Source organism: Littorina saxatilis, linkage group LG8 (assembly GCF_037325665.1).
Source record: "Littorina saxatilis isolate snail1 linkage group LG8, US_GU_Lsax_2.0, whole genome shotgun sequence".
Lineage (NCBI taxonomy): Eukaryota > Metazoa > Mollusca > Gastropoda > Littorinimorpha > Littorinidae > Littorina > Littorina saxatilis.
The window spans coordinates 8556031-8575534 of NC_090252.1; the positions used below are offsets into that span (position 1 = coordinate 8556031).

The 19504-nt window shown below is 41.8% G+C and overlaps 1 protein-coding gene across 1 annotated transcript in view; it reads right to left on the minus strand.

Moving 5' to 3' along the window:
• LOC138972712 (uncharacterized) overlaps positions 1 to 19504 on the minus strand; it is a 320338-nt gene that overhangs the window by 11788 nt on the left and 289046 nt on the right. Inside the window, exon 19 of the mRNA XM_070345367.1 lies at positions 18251 to 18364. The gene's annotated coding sequence lies outside the window, so the exon portion shown is untranslated. The remainder of the gene's footprint in view (positions 1 to 18250; positions 18365 to 19504) is intronic.

Consider the following 19504-nt stretch of genomic DNA (forward strand, 5'->3'; position numbering starts at 1 on the left):
CGTAGGGCACCTAGGATGTTCGCGTTTGGTGAGCGTTCAAATGGAAGGTTGTTTGTACTGTGTGTAAAAGCCTGACAGTAGCTGTGATGGTTTACGGGAGGCTTACTGTGCCTTTAACCAACTCACTAAAAAACACACTGAAAAACATACTGCTGCTTCATGTGCAAATGACATTTGTATGTTATATCTATTCTCCACATTGACACGGGTGTCATTTTTGGAAACATTTCATCCAACAAATCAACTCCACATATGAAGCAGCCAGGCCGTTGATTTTGGGTATATATTGCTATTTCATATGTTACGAGGATTTCCATTGGTCAATTGGACAAAACTGAGCTCAGTGCAAAAGTGATATCGACGACATTTCCGTCGATATCAGTTTTCGACCTCTTTATTGCTTCCCCACTTCAAAAACAAAAACACCTAAATTTAAAAACAAACAAATATATATGAAAATGTAATTATCCCAGAATTTAGTTGAGCAAGTGACAAAAGACTTTTTGAAAGGAAAGACATTTTAAAATACTGAAAAGTACAAGAAAAGAGTGAACAAAAAGAAATAATAATCAGAGGGAGGAATATGGAACAGCCAAAACTGAGACAAATACTTTTGTAATTTCTTTACAGAAAATACAAAATGTCCAGAGAATTAGCAATATATCTAACATTGACTGACTGTGTGATGATATCTTCTGCCATTGGTCTGTTTTGACAGTGATATCAAAATCTCGACCTCCGGTCTCGATTTTTTTTAAATTTTTTATTCAAATAAGTAACAACAATTAACAATATCTCATACAATGAATTAAATACAACTTATCGAGTACAACAAGCTAACTTTTTTAACGTTTTGTTCTTCGAACACTCACACAAAAATGCTTCTTATCTGTAACTGCCTATTAAAAATACTTTCCAACGGTAAAAACGAATTTGTTTTTTTATATATACTAACGCACATCTTTCCGATTAAGATAATGTGGTTCAATTTATACAAAGTTGCCTTTTTCACCATTACAAAATGCATACCAAATAAAACATCACTAACTTTCAAAACAATCTTAATTTCTAAAGTACGAAAAATAAATTCTTCAATAAACTTCCAGAATTTGTATACAACCGGGCATTCAAAAAAGAAGTGTTCAATGAAATCAGTTACATCACAACAGTAATTACATTTATTAGTTTCCGTTACTTTCATTTTACACAGGAGAATGTTGGTCGGATAAATGTTGTGCATAATTTTCCAGTGTAAAACTCTTAATCTAGTCTCTTGTGTTGACTGATAGGCAACTATCCAAGATCGATCATCAATTTCTACATTAAACTTTCTCTTCCAAAATCCTCCGGAACACGGTACATCTGTTTTCATATTAATAATCTATTTCCTATATTCTCTGGCACTTAACACATTTTTGCCGTTAAACAGTGGTAAGGTAATACAAACATCATCAGTCATATTTACAACATTTTTCCTCATAAATAATGACACAGCAGCTTTTACAACATTATATTCAAGAATTCGGTTTGGCGAATATCCAATCAAATCACATATGTCTTGATATGATAATATGTCTCCCGAACGTACAATGTCAGTTAATACCAATACACCTCGTTGTATCCAACTTTCAAAAAATAAAACTTTGCCACTATACGTTATGCATGCATTATTCCATAATAAAGTCGGCCCGACTGTCCCACGATCGTAGTGGTTATTATCCAGCCAATATTTTAATACTGCTTTCCAAAAGTGTGATTTCACTAGGTCTAACCCTTTAAATCTTGCACTGTTTACATTCGATAAGAAACATTCAAAATGCTTTCCAAAACGCAAATACATCATCTTTGGAGTGAAACTCCAATTATCATTTTCATTTGATGTAGTCAGTTGTGAAACCCATTGTAATAAAAAAGAAATTTGCATTTGCCTAATATCGATCATTTTTAAACCACCTTTTTCAATTTCAAAACATAAAACGCTTCTTTTCACCTTTTCAAAGGCCTTCCGATTACAATCTCTTTTTCGCCACAAAAATCTAAACAATAAGGTATTGACTTCATTCAAAACACAGTCAGGTAATACAAACGCTTGCATAATATACACAAATTGTGAAATTAAAAACGTTTTCACAATACATATTTTCCCTACAATGCTCAAATTTCGCTTCTCCCATGCACAAATCAATCGCTTAATATTCCTTATTCTTCCAGTCCAGTTATCTTCTACCAAAGAAGCACTCTTATCATTACAAAACTATACACCCAAAATCTTCAACTTTTTCTTCCAAACAAAATTATAAAATGTTTCATCACAATGTTTTCTACTACCCAACCACATCGCCTCAGACTTTCTCTTATGTATCCTTAAGCCTGAAAAGCTAGAAAAGTCATTCATTATTTCAGGTCTCGATTTTGATATCACTGTCTCAACAGACCATAGCAGAAGATATCATCACACAGTCCGTCAATATTGGGTAATGTCAAAGTTGAACAAGAGGCGAAGCCTTCAAGGCTCACGTAAGAAATCGACAAACAGTAACACAAACTCAATCACTCCGTCACACATACACACACACACACACACACACACACACACACACACACACACACACACACACAGTAAGCATAGGTGACACTGTGCAAGAAAGCGAGACACTAGATCTAGATCTAGCCTACTTAAGCCTGTCCTTAATTGAGCCCGTAGTCGACTACACGAAGCTTCGCAAAGTCTTAATACCAAAAACCCGCAGCTACGGCGTGGTACTTTGACCCCAACATCGCTTCTCAAGTTTTGACATGCGAAGCTTCGCCGTAGCTCGCAACGAAGTTTTTTTGTTGGTTTTTTTTGTAAGAAGAGTGCTTTTTGATTCAAGATGGACGACGAAATCAGACTCAATACCATAGTGAAGAATGCACTTATCGACTTTGGTCGATATCGACTAACCTCCTACCTGTATTATTTCATACTGCGATGCATTGACATGTCGAATGAAACTCGAAATCCCAGCGCTCACGCCAACTGGTCCCGGCCGTGCTCAGTCAACGAAATAGAACACATACAATTAACTTACGTCATCATCAAGTACGTAAAGTACAATTTGTGACGTAAAGTACTCAGACAGAAGCACACCACGCGCTGGTCGAGACTACGTGCATGCACTTTCTGACTAATAAGATTTGAGACGCCAAGACATGAAAAGATAACTCTCTTTTCCGCCATAGTGCCTTCAACTAGTCTCGGCCCGCTCAAAATAATGAGCCAAAATGACCGAGATTTTCAGTAATTCCTTCGCGTGACGTCTAACCCTCTTACGCCATAATGTGACGTCTTCAAATGACGAAATGTTAAAGTTTCTACCACAGACATACACACGCACACACGCACACATACACACACACACACACACACACACACACACGCACAGACAGACAAAGTTACGATCGCATAGGCTACACTTACGTGAGCCAAAAACGACTTTATATACATAGGCCTATTGTATTGTCATGTATGGGGAGATTTATATAGCGCTCGACGTTCTCTAAGCGCTTTACATAATTAATTTCTGCCGTGTGAGATGGAAATTTTAACACAATAATTATATCACGCATTCACATCGGCCAGCAAAGCTCAAGCCTATTAGGGCGAGCATTCACCTTTCACGGCCTTTATTCCATGTCACACGGGTATTTGGTGGACACTTTTTATCTATGCCTATACAATTTTGCCAGGAAAGACCCTTTTGTCAATCGTGGGATCTTTAACGTGCACACCCCAATGTAGTGTACACGAAGGGACCTCGGTTTTTCGTCTCATCCGAAAGACTAGCACTTGAACCCACCACCTAGGTTAGGAAAGGGGGGAGTAAATTGCTAACGCCCTGACCCAGGGTCGAACTCGCAACCTCTCGCTTCCGAGGCAAGTGCGTTTACCACTCGGCCACCCAGTGCGTTACCACTCGGCCACCCAGTGCGTTACCACTCGGCCACCCAGGCCACTCGGCCACCCAGACCTTGGTGCACTATATCCCCAATATAAGAGGGACTGGATATCTTACTGAGTTCTGAGCATTCATTTGATATTAAACACGAGAGATCGAGGCAATGATATGTACAGCCTTTATGCGTGTGTCTTTCTTTGATTAACTGTTTCTGTTCGTTAACAATTATTATTATTATATGAAGTCTTCTATCGCGCGCGTATCTCCAGACTCGGACTCAAGGCGCAGGGGAGGAGGAGGGTACATTATTGTCTGAAGTAACAGTATCCCGATTGTCCTGGGATTTACCCAAGGTCATTGGGGCAAATTGGTCTGCCTTTTAGGAGAAGAAGTAGGAATTATAATTTGGCTGCCAATATACGTTTTCCGGCCATTACTCTGTCGGCATTTTCAAGCATTGTGGAAGAGTTGCGCCCCAGGACAAAAGGCATGATATCGAGCGAACACTGCATAACATACACATCGGAGTCGGGTAGTCGTTGCGAATTTAACTTGTCGACTCACATTCTGGAACGCAACGTTTCCAACATCGTCTGTAGACGGATTCCGGAAATAGCTCTCTCGAGTTTTTATGGGTAGCAAAGGGTTGTCTTTCCTTGGAAAAAAGAGGCTAACAAGACCACGTGAAAAATAGGCCAATTATTATTGAGTTGCGTGTCTTACACTTAACTAAAGTATGACCGGGTGATTTAGAAATAAAGAGTATTTACGTACCCCTCTGGCTGTAATTGCTTTTTACACCATCTACACTCATTACGGCGGTGGTCTCAGAACTTGTGGATCGCTGTGAGATTACCTCAATGACTGCTGGAGTGCCGGCGGAAAAATCAAACCACTGAAAATGTAAAATGTTCGTACTCAGGACCCCGAATGCGCCCACCGTGGCTAATTTATTATAATTTTACATACCAGCACACATTCACTAAAAAAAACACCCCAAACTCCTCAGCCAAATACGCTCATATACACTTAACATTGCGAACGCACACGCGGGATGGCAGCTGACGGAAAAACAGGCATACGGACGGACGGACAGATAGATGGACAGACACTGGCACCCAACCCCCCCCCCCCCACACACACACACACACACACACACACACACACACACACACACACACACACACACAGAGTCTTCTCTCTCTGTATCTACTATCTTGAACTTAGCCCAGGTTTTCTTTAAGAAGGAAGGATAAAAAGTGTCGTCTTTTTTTTTTACATTTAGTCAAGTTTTGACTGAATGTTTTAACATAGAGGGGGAATCGAGACGAGGGTCGTGGTGTGTGTGTGTGTGTGTGTGTGTGTGTGTGTGTGTGTGTGTGTGTGTGTGTGTGTGTGTGTGTGTGTGTGTGTGTGCATTTTTTAATACAATTGATTGAAATTTCGGCCAAGCAATCTTCGACGAAGGCGGGACTTTGGTATTGCATTTCAACTTGTAGGTTTACAAATTAATTAACGACTTTGGTCATTAAAAATATCAACATTGTAATTTTAAAAAAAAATTATAAAACAATCCAAAATTACGTTCATCTTATTCTTCATCATTTTCTGATTCCAAAAACATATAAATATGTTATAGTCAGATTAAAAACAAGCTCTCAAAAATTTAAAATATAGATATGATATTTTTGGATTAAAAACACGCTCACAAAGTTAAAACGAAGAGAGGTACAGAAAAGCGTGCTATATGCAGCACAGCGCAACCACTACCGCGCTAAACAGGCTCGTCAATTTCACTGCCTTTTGCACAAGCGGCGGACTACGGTCATTATGAAAAAATGCAGTGCGTTCAGTCTCATTCTGTGAGTTCCACAGCTTGACTAAATAAAGTAATTGCACCTTACGCGACTTGTTTTTACATTTAGTCAAGTTTTGACTAAATGTTTTAACATAGAGGGGGAATCGAGACGAGGGTCGTGGTGTATGTGTGTGTGTGTGCGTGTGTGTGTGTGTGTGTGTGTGTGTGTGTGTGTGTGTGTGTGTGTGTGTGTGTGTAGAGCGATTCAGACTAAACTACTGGACCGATCTTTATGAAATTTGACATGAGAGTTCCTGGGTATGATATCCCCGGAATTTTTTTTCTTTTTTTCGATAAATGTCTTTGATGACGTCATATCCGGCTTTTTGTAAAAGTTGAGGCGGCACTGTCACACCCTCATTTTTCAATCAAATTGATTGAAATTTTGGCAAAGCAATCTTCGACGAAGGCCGGATTACGGTATTGCATTTCAGTTTGGTGGCTTAAAAATTAATTAATGACTTTGGTCATTAAAAATCTGAAAATTGTAAAAAAAAAAATTTTTTATAAAACGATCCAAATTTACGTTCATCTTATTCTTCATCATTTTCTGATTCTAAAAACATATAAATATGTTATATTTGGATTAAAAACAAGCTCTGAAAATTAAAAATTAAATTTCCGAAATCGTTTCAAAAACGATTTCATCTTATTCCTTGTCGGTTCCTGATTCCAAAAACATATAGATATGATATGTTTGGATTAAAAACACGCTCAGAAAGTTAAAACGAAGAGAGGCACAGTAAAGCGTGCTATGAAGCACAGCGCAACCGCTGCCGCGCCAAACAGGCTCGTCACTTTCACTGCCTTTTGCACTAGCGGCGGACTACGTTCAGTTTCATTCTGTGAGTTCCACAGCTTGACTAAATGTAGTAATTTCGCCTTACGCGACTTGTTTTACATCTGGTCAAGTTTTGACTAAACGTTTTAACATGGACGGGGAATCGATACGAGGGTGGTGGTGTATGTGTGTGTGTGTGTGTGTGTATATATACAGAATTCAATAAACTCTTTTTCCTCTGCACCACTCCACACAATGGAAGCTGGAAAACGCTTTAAAGCTTAAAAAGCTTATTTATACTGTGTACCTTTGAAGAAGTGTCTGTGTGTCTGTGTGTCTGTCTGTCTGTGCGCGATGCGCGGCCAAGGTTCTCGATGGATCTGCTTCAAATTTGGTGGGCTTATTCAGAGAGACCCCGGACACAACCTCATCGATGAGATATTTCAACACGTGCTCTCAGCGCGCAGCGCTGAACCGATTTTGGTTCGACCTCAGCTATTTTGGTTCCATCTCAGCTACCCGGGCCCCCATACCGACACACCATAGCCGCTACACCACATCACAACGCCAAAGTTCTCGGTGGATCTTTTTCAAATTTGGACACCGTATTCAGCTACACCCCGGACACAATATCATCGATGAGATATTTCAACACGTGCTCTCAGCGCGCAGCGCTGAACTGATTTTGGGTTTTGTGTTCATTTCACCATTATAAGTAACTCTTCCTTATCTTCTCCAGTGTTTGGCGTTTATCTCCCTTCCTTCGTGTGGCTTTCCCGTTTGTAACTTACTATTACTATTTTTAGAATGTCACTGCGCTGTCCACTGCGCTGTCCACAACGCTTCCCTTGCACCCGTAAGTTGTTCTTACTGTCAAAGTGAAAAGGTCGAATCAATTTATAGCCACGCGAAAAATACACTCTCACCTGGCTCTATATATTTATAGATATAGATATACATATATATATATACGGCTTCGCTGTGTGTGTGTTTGTGTGTGTGTGTGTGGGCAAAAACCTGTGGATTGTAGAGTTCTGTTTGTGATGGGGTCTAGCGGCTTTTGTCTGTCTGTATGTTCAGGCATTTGAGAAGCCACAACAGATAATATAGGGCTAAGAAATAAGCTCTAAAATTCTCAATCCCGTTTGACAGGACTTCGCCTTCAAAGGTGATTGTGATGAACCGCCACGCTGTCTGTCTCTGTCTCGCGCCGTTCACCCCAAATTCCTGTTTCTGAGTAACTATTTTTAGAATGTCACTGCGCTGTCCAGAACGCTTCCCTTGCACCCGTAAGTTGTTCTTACTGTCAAAGTGAAAAGGTCGAATCAATTTATAGCCACGCGAAAAATACACTCTCACCTATCTCTATATATTTATAGATATAGATATACATATATATATATACGGCTTCTGTGTGTGTGTGTTTGTGTGTGTGTGGGCAAAAACCTGTGGATTGTAGAGTTCTGTTTGTGATGGGGTCTAGCGGCTTTTGTCTGTCTGTATGTTCAGGCATTTGAGAAGCCACAACAGATAATAATTATAGGGCTAAGAAATAAGCTCTAAAATTCTCAATCCCGTTTGACAGGACTTCGCCTGCAGAGGTGATTGTGATGAACCGCCACGCTGTCTGTCTCTGTCTCGCGATTCACCCCGGCGAAGCCGGGTATTCCTCTAGTATATATATATATATATATATATATATATATATATATAAACATCAGAAATTGTGAAAGAAACAATTGAAAGTCAGCAGAGACTTTCTTCCGAGATTTGTTAAAATCTCTTAGCAGAGAAAGAGAGAGAAATAAATATCCCTTCACAGACAGCCCATTATATATATATACACACATATATATATGTGTGTGTGTGTGTTTGTGTGTGTGTGTTTTTCATTGTTCCGATACATTTCTTTGGTGACGTCATATCCGGCTTTTAATGAAAGTTGAGGCGGCACTGTTACGCCCTCATTTTTCTATCAAATTGATTGACATTTTTGTTAAGCAATCTTCGACGAAGGCCGGACTATGAAATTCCATTTCAGCTTGGAAGCCTAAAAATCAGTTTTGCTCATTAAATGTGTCATTAAAATGACAGAGTAAAACAAATATTGTATTGTATTCCTCATTTTCTCCTAAATTCAAAAATATACAGATATATTATATTTACTTTAAAAATGTGCTCAGAATGAAAGAAAATAGGTGTACTATGTTCGCAGAGAAGAGCGTGACCCAGTCTTCGGGTATGGTTCGCCGAGACTATCTCAATGTAGTCTCGGGGACGACAGGTTTTTGGTGTTGATCTTTTAATTCGATGCAGAAAGATTGACTAAATGTTTATATATCGCTTCACGCGACTTTTTTGTTTTTACCGTAACAGTGAAGATTCCTGACTTCCCTATGGGAGGGTAGTACTTGAGAACGGAAGACACATTCATACTGCTATTGTAGAATTCTGGGTAATTCGGGCTTGTATAATTCAGTTGATTTTTTAGAATTTCACGGCCGGTGTAACACTTTCCTGACACAGAGCTGAAACCTGTTAAACAAAAATATCATCATGACAACCATTTCATGCTGTGAATAGTATCACGACTACCATCCAACGTTTAAAATAACACGACTACCCTTCCCAACACAATATGACTATCAATTCCGTGCTTAAAATATCATGACTACTGCGTCCCTACTACTATTTCACAATAAAAATAAAATCATGACTAGCGTCCCAAGCTAAAAATAAAAACATGACTACCATTTCATGCGATATCATGACTATAGTTCTATGCTTTAAAATATCATGACAACCATTCTACGCAGTAAAAAGTATCATGAAAACCATTCTAAGCTTTTCTTTTTTGTTTCGTCTTTACACTTGTTCCCTTGTCCCGTTGTGCTCTCACACCGCCCCGTCCCTGCACTCGCTGCTCCAACCACCTCAGACTTGTCGATTTTACAGACGCTCCAGGGGGGGATGCGGTAGGCTACCCTCGGAAGCTGACACTGCACTTCTGCTGAGTCACTTCGACGGTGTTCAGTAGTGGGTCTGAACCGAGCTAACGGACGCAGCCCACTACCCTACAAACGACATTGACTTTAACTGAGTGAGCGTCCCCTCCAGAGAGCAGACCGCCACCACGTCCCTCCCCAGAACGTCACACGTTGAAGACTGACAGCAGAAGTACTATTCAGGGAAGGAAGGAACAGGAACACTGAGACCAAGGTCACCATGAAAGCTCCGGGCATGAAGGGCCACAAAAGCAAGGACAATTTATATTTTGGATGAATAATGAGATGAGGATGATTATAATGATGCTTTGGATTTCCAATTTGGTTTGAGACTACGTGACAGGGCAGCACTCTACTCTTACTGTCATAATATATCCTGGCGTCAGAACCTGAGCACCCTCAAAGTCGCATTCGTCAAGTGAATGACACTCGGCTGTGTGATCCCAGGCTTCCCATAGGAGCCATAGCACTTCCACTCTGGGTAGGAACCGACCGTAGCCCGAAAAACCCACATGATGGGATTCGAACCCACGACCTCCCGGCCCGCAGCCCGATGCGCTAACCACTGCGCTACGGGGGCCGGTACCATTCTAAGCTTAAAATGATAGTTAAACGACTACCATCCCACGTTTAAAATGATAACGGGATAATAAAGTGAAATAAAGTAAATAAAATGCGAAAAAGCAACGTGAAGTAGTGTGTGTTAGCATACTCACCGAAATATCTTATTTTAAACCTACGACGTCCAAGCCCATAGTAAGACCCAGAGATTTGGAACAAAATCTTCACTGCGTGGGACTCTTGTATAAGCACTGTTAAATAAAACGTCAGACAATCAGAGAGAGAGAGAGAGAGAGAGAGAGAGAGAGAGAGAGAGAGAGAGAGAGAGAGAGAGAGAGACACACACACACACACACACACACACACGCACACACACGCACACACAGAGCGTTTATTAGACTAAATTGAATTTACAAGAACAAGAAAGTAAGCATGTATTTCTTTCAACCAGTCCTTGAATAGTAAAAACAATTGAATAATATGTCAATATCATGAAGCGACATATTTATAATACGTAAACAAATGAATGAAGAGACCACCGAAGGGACTGAGCCAAAGTGGTCTTAGACAGGTGGTCTTTATAGACAGGTTCGCCATTTGGCAAAAAAAACAAACTTCTCAGAAACACTTGAACGTATGTCACACACACACACACACACACACACACACACACACACACACACACACAGCCACACACACACACACACACACACACACACACACACACAAACCTCCCACTGCATAGAAACACTCTTTTCACGTGTGTCAGTCACTCACACAGTTACACACACACACACACACACACACACACACATGACCGCGATCAACACGGGTGGCTCTGTTTCTCCTGTCATGCTGGTGCACAACATCACTGTCACTCTGTCCTTGCGCTCTGTCCCTCCACTGTTCTTCTCTCCTTTCACATAACAAGTTCTGTCACTGGTTGTCTTAAAGTAAAGTCCTGCTTTCTTGTTCAGTCATGCGGGGAAGGATAGGACTGACCAGTGGTCAAAGAGAAACCGCAAGGTTCTTGTCACAGGCGAGCGATTGCAATAAGCGGCCTGGACGCCCAGGGGGCTCACGTGTTGAGAAATGTTTTGCGGGGATGAGGTGGGCGGAGGGAGGGGGTAGGGGGTGACTGTCAAGCCCCAATGAGATCAGGTCAGACCATGCAATGGTCATGGACCATACTTGACCTCATGTTCTGCCCTGTAATGTGAAGTGGGCATAGACCATTTATCCTGGACCGCCAACTTGCTCTCTCTCCGCTCTTTCTCTCTATTACGAGGTAGCGGCCCCTCGCATTAAGGAACGAAGAGAGGTACAGAAAAGCGTGCTATCCTTCTCAGCGCAACTACTACCCCGCTCTTCTTGGCCTTTCAGAAATGAGGGGGATGTCATATCCGGTGTCGATTGTAAACATGGACGAAGTTGCCGAGGTAAGTTCTGAAAATGCTAAAATAAACTCAGCTAAAGTGCATAATTTTTTTTATATGGAACATGTTTTTCGATGAGTTTGTTAAGTTTAGTTTGGAGTTTTGGAAAATCCAGTTCATTGTCACCTCCCATTGTCACAAATAACTGGAGCGTGCTTTCTTTTCACTGTCTTTCAAACCGGACACTAAGCGCCCCTGTGAAAGTCGAGCGTCGTAACCTCGAAGGGTCACGTGACGAGTTGGCGGTCCAGGCTATTGGTCTATGGAAGTGGGTTTGTTACCAGAGTTAGAAAAGACGTCGGGAGGTCTCTCATGACAGGTTGAAACCATGACTGCGGACCAAAATTGAGTGGTCTTAGGTCTCGACAGGCAGGTGGTCTTTATGGACAGGTGATTTATATACATGTAGTAAAATCCCTTCGGGATCCTTGGGGATGATCTCAAGTGGCAGGTGGTCTTTCTGAACAGGTGATCTCAAGGGCAGGTTTGACCGTCTGTACGAAAAACACCTGCACGGAACGCGGATCGTATCAACTGATGCATCAAATTGATGCATCCAAAACCAAGATTTGATGCATCATTTTCACAATTTCACTTTGAGGTCCTGCCCTCAGGACGTCGCCTCCGCACTCCCAGATTCCGCACGCTCAGAACTAAGAACAGTTTTATTCCAAAGTCAATTGGCTTTTTAAATACCTAAGTTAATTAAAACTAGTATGTGTACCGGTGAACATATGCACTGATTTCTGTGATGAATGAATGTGATAACCCTCGAATGACTAGTCCTGTGATAAATATTGTTCAATGACATATCTAGTCCTGTGATAATGATAGTTTTTAGCGTTAAACTTTTAACCTATTTGGAATCATGTTACTATTCCTGTTAGTGTACATATGCGTGCGCGAGTGTAGTATGCTTCGTATGGTATTTTTATCTGTTGTCTTATTATTTGTTTTGTCTTTTAATGTGCACCACACTGAAATTTCTCTGTATGAGATAATAAAGTATTCGTATTCGTATTCGTATTTGATGCATCATTTTCAAAAAGGATGCATCATTTTCCAAAACTGATGCATCCGAAACGAAAATGATGCATCCTTTTAGAAAATGATGCATCATTTTGATGCATCACTTTCGGTTTTGTATGCATGCGAAAGATCATTCATTTCCGGTCTTTCCTTAAGAAATGCCTGAGCACGGAAAAACTTGAAATGACATTTTGACGAATATAAACAGATTGGTTAGATAAAACAAAAATAGACGTACAACATACCATTAAATAGGGAACAAGTCAAAGTCACGGCATTATGCATTTTAAGGCATTTTTTGTTTTGTTTGTGGTTTGTTTTCTGTGCACACGAAGTTTTGACACCCTTGACCTTCGACTCTAACTTTCGTTTTCCGACGTTCGTTTCGCTTCGTATTCCGGTTCAAATTTTGCTTTTTGCTCGGCACTTTCCGGGAAAACCCGAAAATTCTGATTTGTTTGTTTGCTTAACGCCCAGCCGACCACGAAGGGCCATATCAGGGAGGTGAAAATTCTGATGCATCCAAACGATGCATCAAATTGTGAAAATGATGCATCAAATTCTTGGTTTTGGATGCATCAATTTGATGCATCAGTTGATACGATCCGCGTTCCGTACACCTACATCAGTGAGACGTCCCATATCCAGGGACGTCCTATGGGAACCTTACTTATTGAAATGTTGTCCCTTATCTCACATTTGCAGAGGTGGGCCTATTCTGAATTTGTGTCGATTTTTTAAATTGGTACGTTACGTTTTTGAGTCACTTGAGAAAATGTGACTCTATGTAATCGGTCAGTGTTAGTCTGTCCGGCCGGCCGGCCGGCCGTCCGGCCGGCCGTCCGTAGACACCACCTTAACGTTGGACTTTTCTCGGAAACTATCAAAGCGATCGGGCTCATATTTTGTTTAGTCGTGACCTCCAATGACCTCTACACTTTAACGATGGTTTCGTTGACCTTTGACCTTTTTCAAGGTCACAGGTCAGCGTCAAAGGAAAAATTAGACATTTTATATCTTTGACAAAGTTCATCGGATGTGATTGAAACTTTGTAGGATTATTCTTTACATCAAAGTTTTTACATCTGTAGCCTTTTACGAACGTTATCAGAAAAACAAGGGAGATAACTAGCCTTTTCTGTTCGGCAACACACAACTTAACGTTGGGCTTTTCTCGGAAACTATAAAAGTGACCGGGCTCAAATTTTATGTGAACGTGACTCCCAGTGACCTCTACACTTTGACGTCTGCTTTGGTGACCTTTGACCTTTTTCAAGGTCACAGGTATGCTTCAGGTATGCATTGTGTTGTGAATAGCAATTTCTTCCTGTCCATCTGATGCCTCATATAATATTCAGAACTGCGAAAGTGACTCGATCGAGCGTTTGCTCTTCTTGTTATCGGATCTTATTTGAGCGGCGGTCACGTGACTCATGTAACGAAACCTGAGAACTTACATGTGCCATTCGAAAGAATAGCTCATGCTTTTAACAGACATAAAAAGTTCCCGGCAGACGCCCCAATCAGAGGGTCCCCAATTTAAATGTATGGGGGTTCCTTGGAAACCCTCAGTGGAACTGTACAGGGTCCGCAGACTCTGAGGTTCATATTCTTGCTTTCAGCAGGCACCCTCCTTGATGCCAGATGGTCACTGGTTGTCACGATTAGGTGACAGGGATCAAGAAAAGGTCACTCGGTGGGGTGCCCTCTCTTGATCCAGTGCGACAGAAAGCGTCTGTTTTTCGTCACCGGATGTGGTTTCTGCTGACAGCGCCAAACAAGCACGAGATTTCTGTTTTGCACGCATTTCACGGAGTGGTTTTTGCTATCGGGGCAGAATTGTCGATAGCTGAACTTGTTAGGTGACAAGGTTAGTCACGTGTTATTCTCAAGGTTGTCTGTGAGAGACACAAGGACGTGGCACTTGACACTCAGCGGCAGTAGAAGAAGGATCGAATATAGGGGTCTCTAGAGTATGATGGTTTTCACCGAATAGAATATTCGGCACTCTAGAGGATCTTCAACGAGTTATCACCTTCTCACTGCCACATGTTTTACTGAGGACGAGTCGTCAAATCTTTCCTTTCGCCGTGCGATGGTTTTCGCATAAGTATTCGGCAAGGGTTTTTCTGGAGGTTGTTGTCACTGTTGACGAACAGAGGCCGTTCCAGGGAGGAAGCGGGTTTTGCTTCCATGAGAGTGCTACATTCATAGGCTGTTTGAGGTAATAAATCATTATTTAACGCTGTTGACGAGTCTGTGTTTGTGGAATGAAATACTCTCTGTTGTTCTCTCCAGGTTAGCGCATAATTTGCTCTCTGTGACGCTAAAATACTAATCTGTATATGGTTTTTGCAGATAGGGAGAGAAAGACGAAAAGACGGCTGTTTTGTTGTTGTGAAAAGTCCATTAATTTTGTGCAGGCCCACGTGCTCGATGAGATATGTAAAGATGACATGTTTAAAGGTGGAGGGTGAGGGGTAGCTGACATGTTTAGTGCACCGATGCTTTCTGTTTGCAGCCTTCGTTTTCCTAACTTCTATTCGGCTGCCTTCTGGGGGACCACGCTAACCAGCACACCGGCTAACCAGCGAACCGGCTAACCAGCTAACCAGCGACTGGGTGCGGCGCCTGATGCCTCCACAGTTCCCTGCTTCGTCACCACGCTAACCAGCACTTCAATTCGACGGAGCAGTTGTGGAGGCTAAAAGACTAATTACAGGACGTCCACCCAGTGGCGAAAGAAAGCTAAGTGCACCATGTCTTATGCACCCCGTTGACCACCGTTGTCTTTTATGTTATCTGTGATTATACTCGAGTAGGGACGACGTGGGGTGTGTGACACCTGCATGAACTAGCACTTTTGGAGCAGAACAGTCGTATTTTCTTATCTTTACACGGGATCAGCGTGTTACTATAATTTTCTATTCTAACTGGCATTTTGTCAGTGACCATTGTTTTTTTTACGTTTTGTGAACGTAAAAAGAACATATTTTGAGTGAAGTCTCGAGGGAGGTGGCGAGTTTTTACATAAACAGGCGTCTGAAACTTATACTTTTGTTGTCTCTATTTAATTGTATGACTGCGAGAGTGGATTGTGGTGTGGTTAGTTGGTTAGTAGTAACTAACCGTTTCATAATCACCTTAAGTGATATATTGAAACGTGACACTGGTGCACTAATGTCAATGACATGTCGACTTTTGGAAGTTCTCAGAACCCTTCACAAAAACATTATGGTCATTTCATATAGATGACCGCGGTGATAATGCGACCCTACAGTTGTGGGTGAACATTGTCTGAAAGCAGAACCCACGGTACCCATGGATATGTAGTGCGTCCCGTGACCCGCATTGTTTAGGTTTAGTGCGTCCCGTGACCCGCATTTTTCAGGTTTAGTGCGTCCCGTGACCCGCATTTTTCAGTTTCAGTGCGTCCAGTGGCCCGCATTTTTCAGTTTTACTGCGTCCAGTGACCTGCATTTTTCAGTTTTAGTGCGTCCCGTGACCCGCATTTTTCAGGTTTAGTGCGTCGCAGGACTCCCTTAAAATAATACCCGGTACCTTTATTCCGGCTTCTAGTGCGTACAAGGGAAATGCTTGTCGGAAACAACTAACCTGTAAAAGGGTCCAAGGCATCATCTCTATCGCAAAATTTCCTTTCCCTGCTCCCATCATCAGTTGTCCACAAAATGATAACCCCTCCTTGCCTACAATCTGCGAGAGATAATTATTCAATTACAAAAAGAGTTAGAAGTCTGTATATTATATTATATTTCGTCACAGAGGCAAAAAAATAATGTTGAAAATGCACACATAGAACTTCCAAACCTAGAAGACAATTATATATTTTTCTGAAGAGTTTGAGGAGGTTATTCCATTTGTATTCCAAGAAAACAGGATGCTTGGACCACACAGTGGCCGGAAATGCTAAGTATGCCACGAATTAACATTTTAACATTCCGTTTTCACATTGCTCGTAATCCATGAACGAGCCGCATTAACCGTGAGGGTATAAACATGCGTACAATGCAGTTAAGCCATCTCTAAAGTTTCTAAGCATGATTTTGTTGTACCACAAACGTTATTGAGACATTTCACAAAACACATGATAACAAACACCTGTTTGATAACAGGTGTAGTAATTGACAGTGTTGACTTACCACGCTTGGTGATATTGATGTGAAGAAAGGTGAAGACTGCCAGAGTGCTGGTGTTAGAAGTCAGAGTCCAGCGACAAACAGTTCTGTGTGGGAAGGACTCTGGGAACCCTGGGCTACTTATTTGTCCATTACCTTGAACTTCACCTGAAAGTACGTGCATATGCACACGTGCACGCACAAACAAAAACATGCACACAGGCGCGCACAAAGACACACACGCACGCACGCACGCGCACACACACACACACACACACACACACACACACACACACACACACACACATACACAATATGTCAAAATGTTCTCAAAAGTGTCCGCAATTTTTAGATGATTAGGGCATTCGTTGATGTCACATTTAGTGAATTTTCTTAACAGCTTACCTGAAATGACAGCAACGATTTCCGCGACTTGAAATAAATTCAGACGTTTCACCGAGTGCTGACGCGAAACGCCATTAATTACTGCTCGATGTCACCATTAAAGGCACAGTAAGCCTCCCGTAAACCATCACAGATACTGTCAGGCTTTTAGACTAAGTACAAACACCCTTTGTTTAAACACTCACCGCTTGAGAACATCCTAGGTGCCCTACGTAAAGAGCGAACCATTTTCAAAGAATTTATTTTTGCGTGGTTTATCTTACCCCTGAGCCATCGTGAACCCGTGTGATCCACTTTCCCTTTTTCACAATGTAGTCGTCAGTTTGTAATTTGAATGCGACTCGATGTGAGCTTATCTGCAATAGCACGTTATTATGTACCTCTGACTATGCACGAAACAAACGGCTGTGGTTTACAAGATGGCTTTTGACTATTCGGAGGTACAATTCGAAATTTTGACAGTTTAAAAAAAAATAGCCCGGAAGCAGTTCACGAAAGGTCGTGTCTCAAAGCAGACGATTTTTTTTTTTGCATCGCGCTCGCTTTTTTTTAAGTCAGCCACCGCCGATACGTTCGTGTGACTCGCAGCCATTTGTTGCGTTTTGGAATCAGAGGTACACAATAACGTGCTATTGCAGATACAGCCACTCGCATTGAAATCACAAAGTGACGACTAAATTGTGAAAAAAGGAAAGTAGATCACATGGGTTCACGAAGGCTCAGGGGTTAAATAAACCACGAAATCTGGTGTGTGGTTTACGCGAGCTTAATAACAATTCAAACGAACTGTTTCATTAAATGCTATTGCAAGTGTGTTCCATAAGGTTAGAACTGCTTTTTTCATAAGAAGATTAAATCGTTTTGTAAACCATTTGAGACATCCTGGGGCTTTAATCTGCTCGAGTAAAAACAAGATGACGGAAAGATAAATGATGTGTTTGAACTAACCAGCAAAGCTGTAGACATGGGCGGTAAGATTAATGGCGTGTTTGAACTAACCAGCAAAGCTGTAGACATGGACAGTAAGATTAATGGTGTGTTTGAACTAACCAGCAAAGCTGTAGACATGGACAGTAAGATTAATGGTGTGTTTGAACTAACCAGCAAAGCTGTAGACATGGAGGTGAAAGCCAGAACGAAGAACAAAGGCAGACGCATTGCTGGATGTTCGAACCATGAGGGTCACGTAGAAGAAGTCGCCCGCAATTGATCTCACTGCACATTCAACACACACACAATTCAAAGAAGCAATTAAGTCCCATGCATGATTTCCTTCCGTGTCACTCTTCTTCTTAACTAGTAGCACGGATGTAGGCTATACACAGAATACCTTTCTGTGCTCACAGCGTTTACCCTCTTCTGTTATTTCATTCGTGTTTTTGAGTTCTGTGCATAACTGATAATTTTCTGGCACAGAAGTTCCCTGAGCTTCTTTAAAAAAAACCAGAACATCGCAACTTTGACATGCGAGTAGAAAGTCAAACCTTATACCTTTCTACAGTAGGTAGTTTTGTTTGGCTATCTTGAGTATTTCGTGTGTTACGCCATTCCCATTGATGAATATTTACACCAGTGATACATGCTCAAATGTAACTTACACCGCTCTTGTAAAGCCCCGCATTTATTTGATCTGGCTGCAGAGCTACCGAGCACAAGACCAACGACTACGTTCGGAGCTTGATCAAGAGCATCGTATTACTGGTATTAAATAGTCGAGGAAGGACGCAGACGTGGAAGACAACAGAAGAGCTGAACCGACAACGTCAAAGAATGGACGCAGATGAGCTTCCTCGACCTCTTGTCGACGGCCCCCAATAAAACAGCCTGGAGAAGGGTCTCTGCCTGGGGGCCCGGGTAGCTCAGGTGGTAGAGCACTGGACTTGTGATCGAGAGGTCGCTGGTTCGAATCCGGGCCGGGACGGACACGGGTCAACTTTATGTGCAGACCCATCTCCCACCCCTGTGTCACCACAATGACACGTTAAAGATCTTGGTCATTCTACCATAAGTGCAGATGGCTGATACCACCTAAACACGTGTGTATCTCGTCAAAAGCCGCGAGGGCGTAAAACTCGAATCATATAATCATATAACCATATCTTGTCCTTAATAGGCGAAATATTTAGCCTGTAGGACATAAAGCAATCTCTTTTTCCCTTTTTCTCTGCCTCCGCAGCCTTTACGTGCCCCTTTACGTGCCCCTTTACGTGCCCCTTTACGTGCCCCCGACGACTGTCCCATATCACGTAGGGCACTGATGACGCAAAACACCGTCTTTGACCGCACATACGGTTGACGTCTGCATCAACAGGAGTTGTAGTGCTACACAAGAAAGACACAAGATTGCCAAACAAA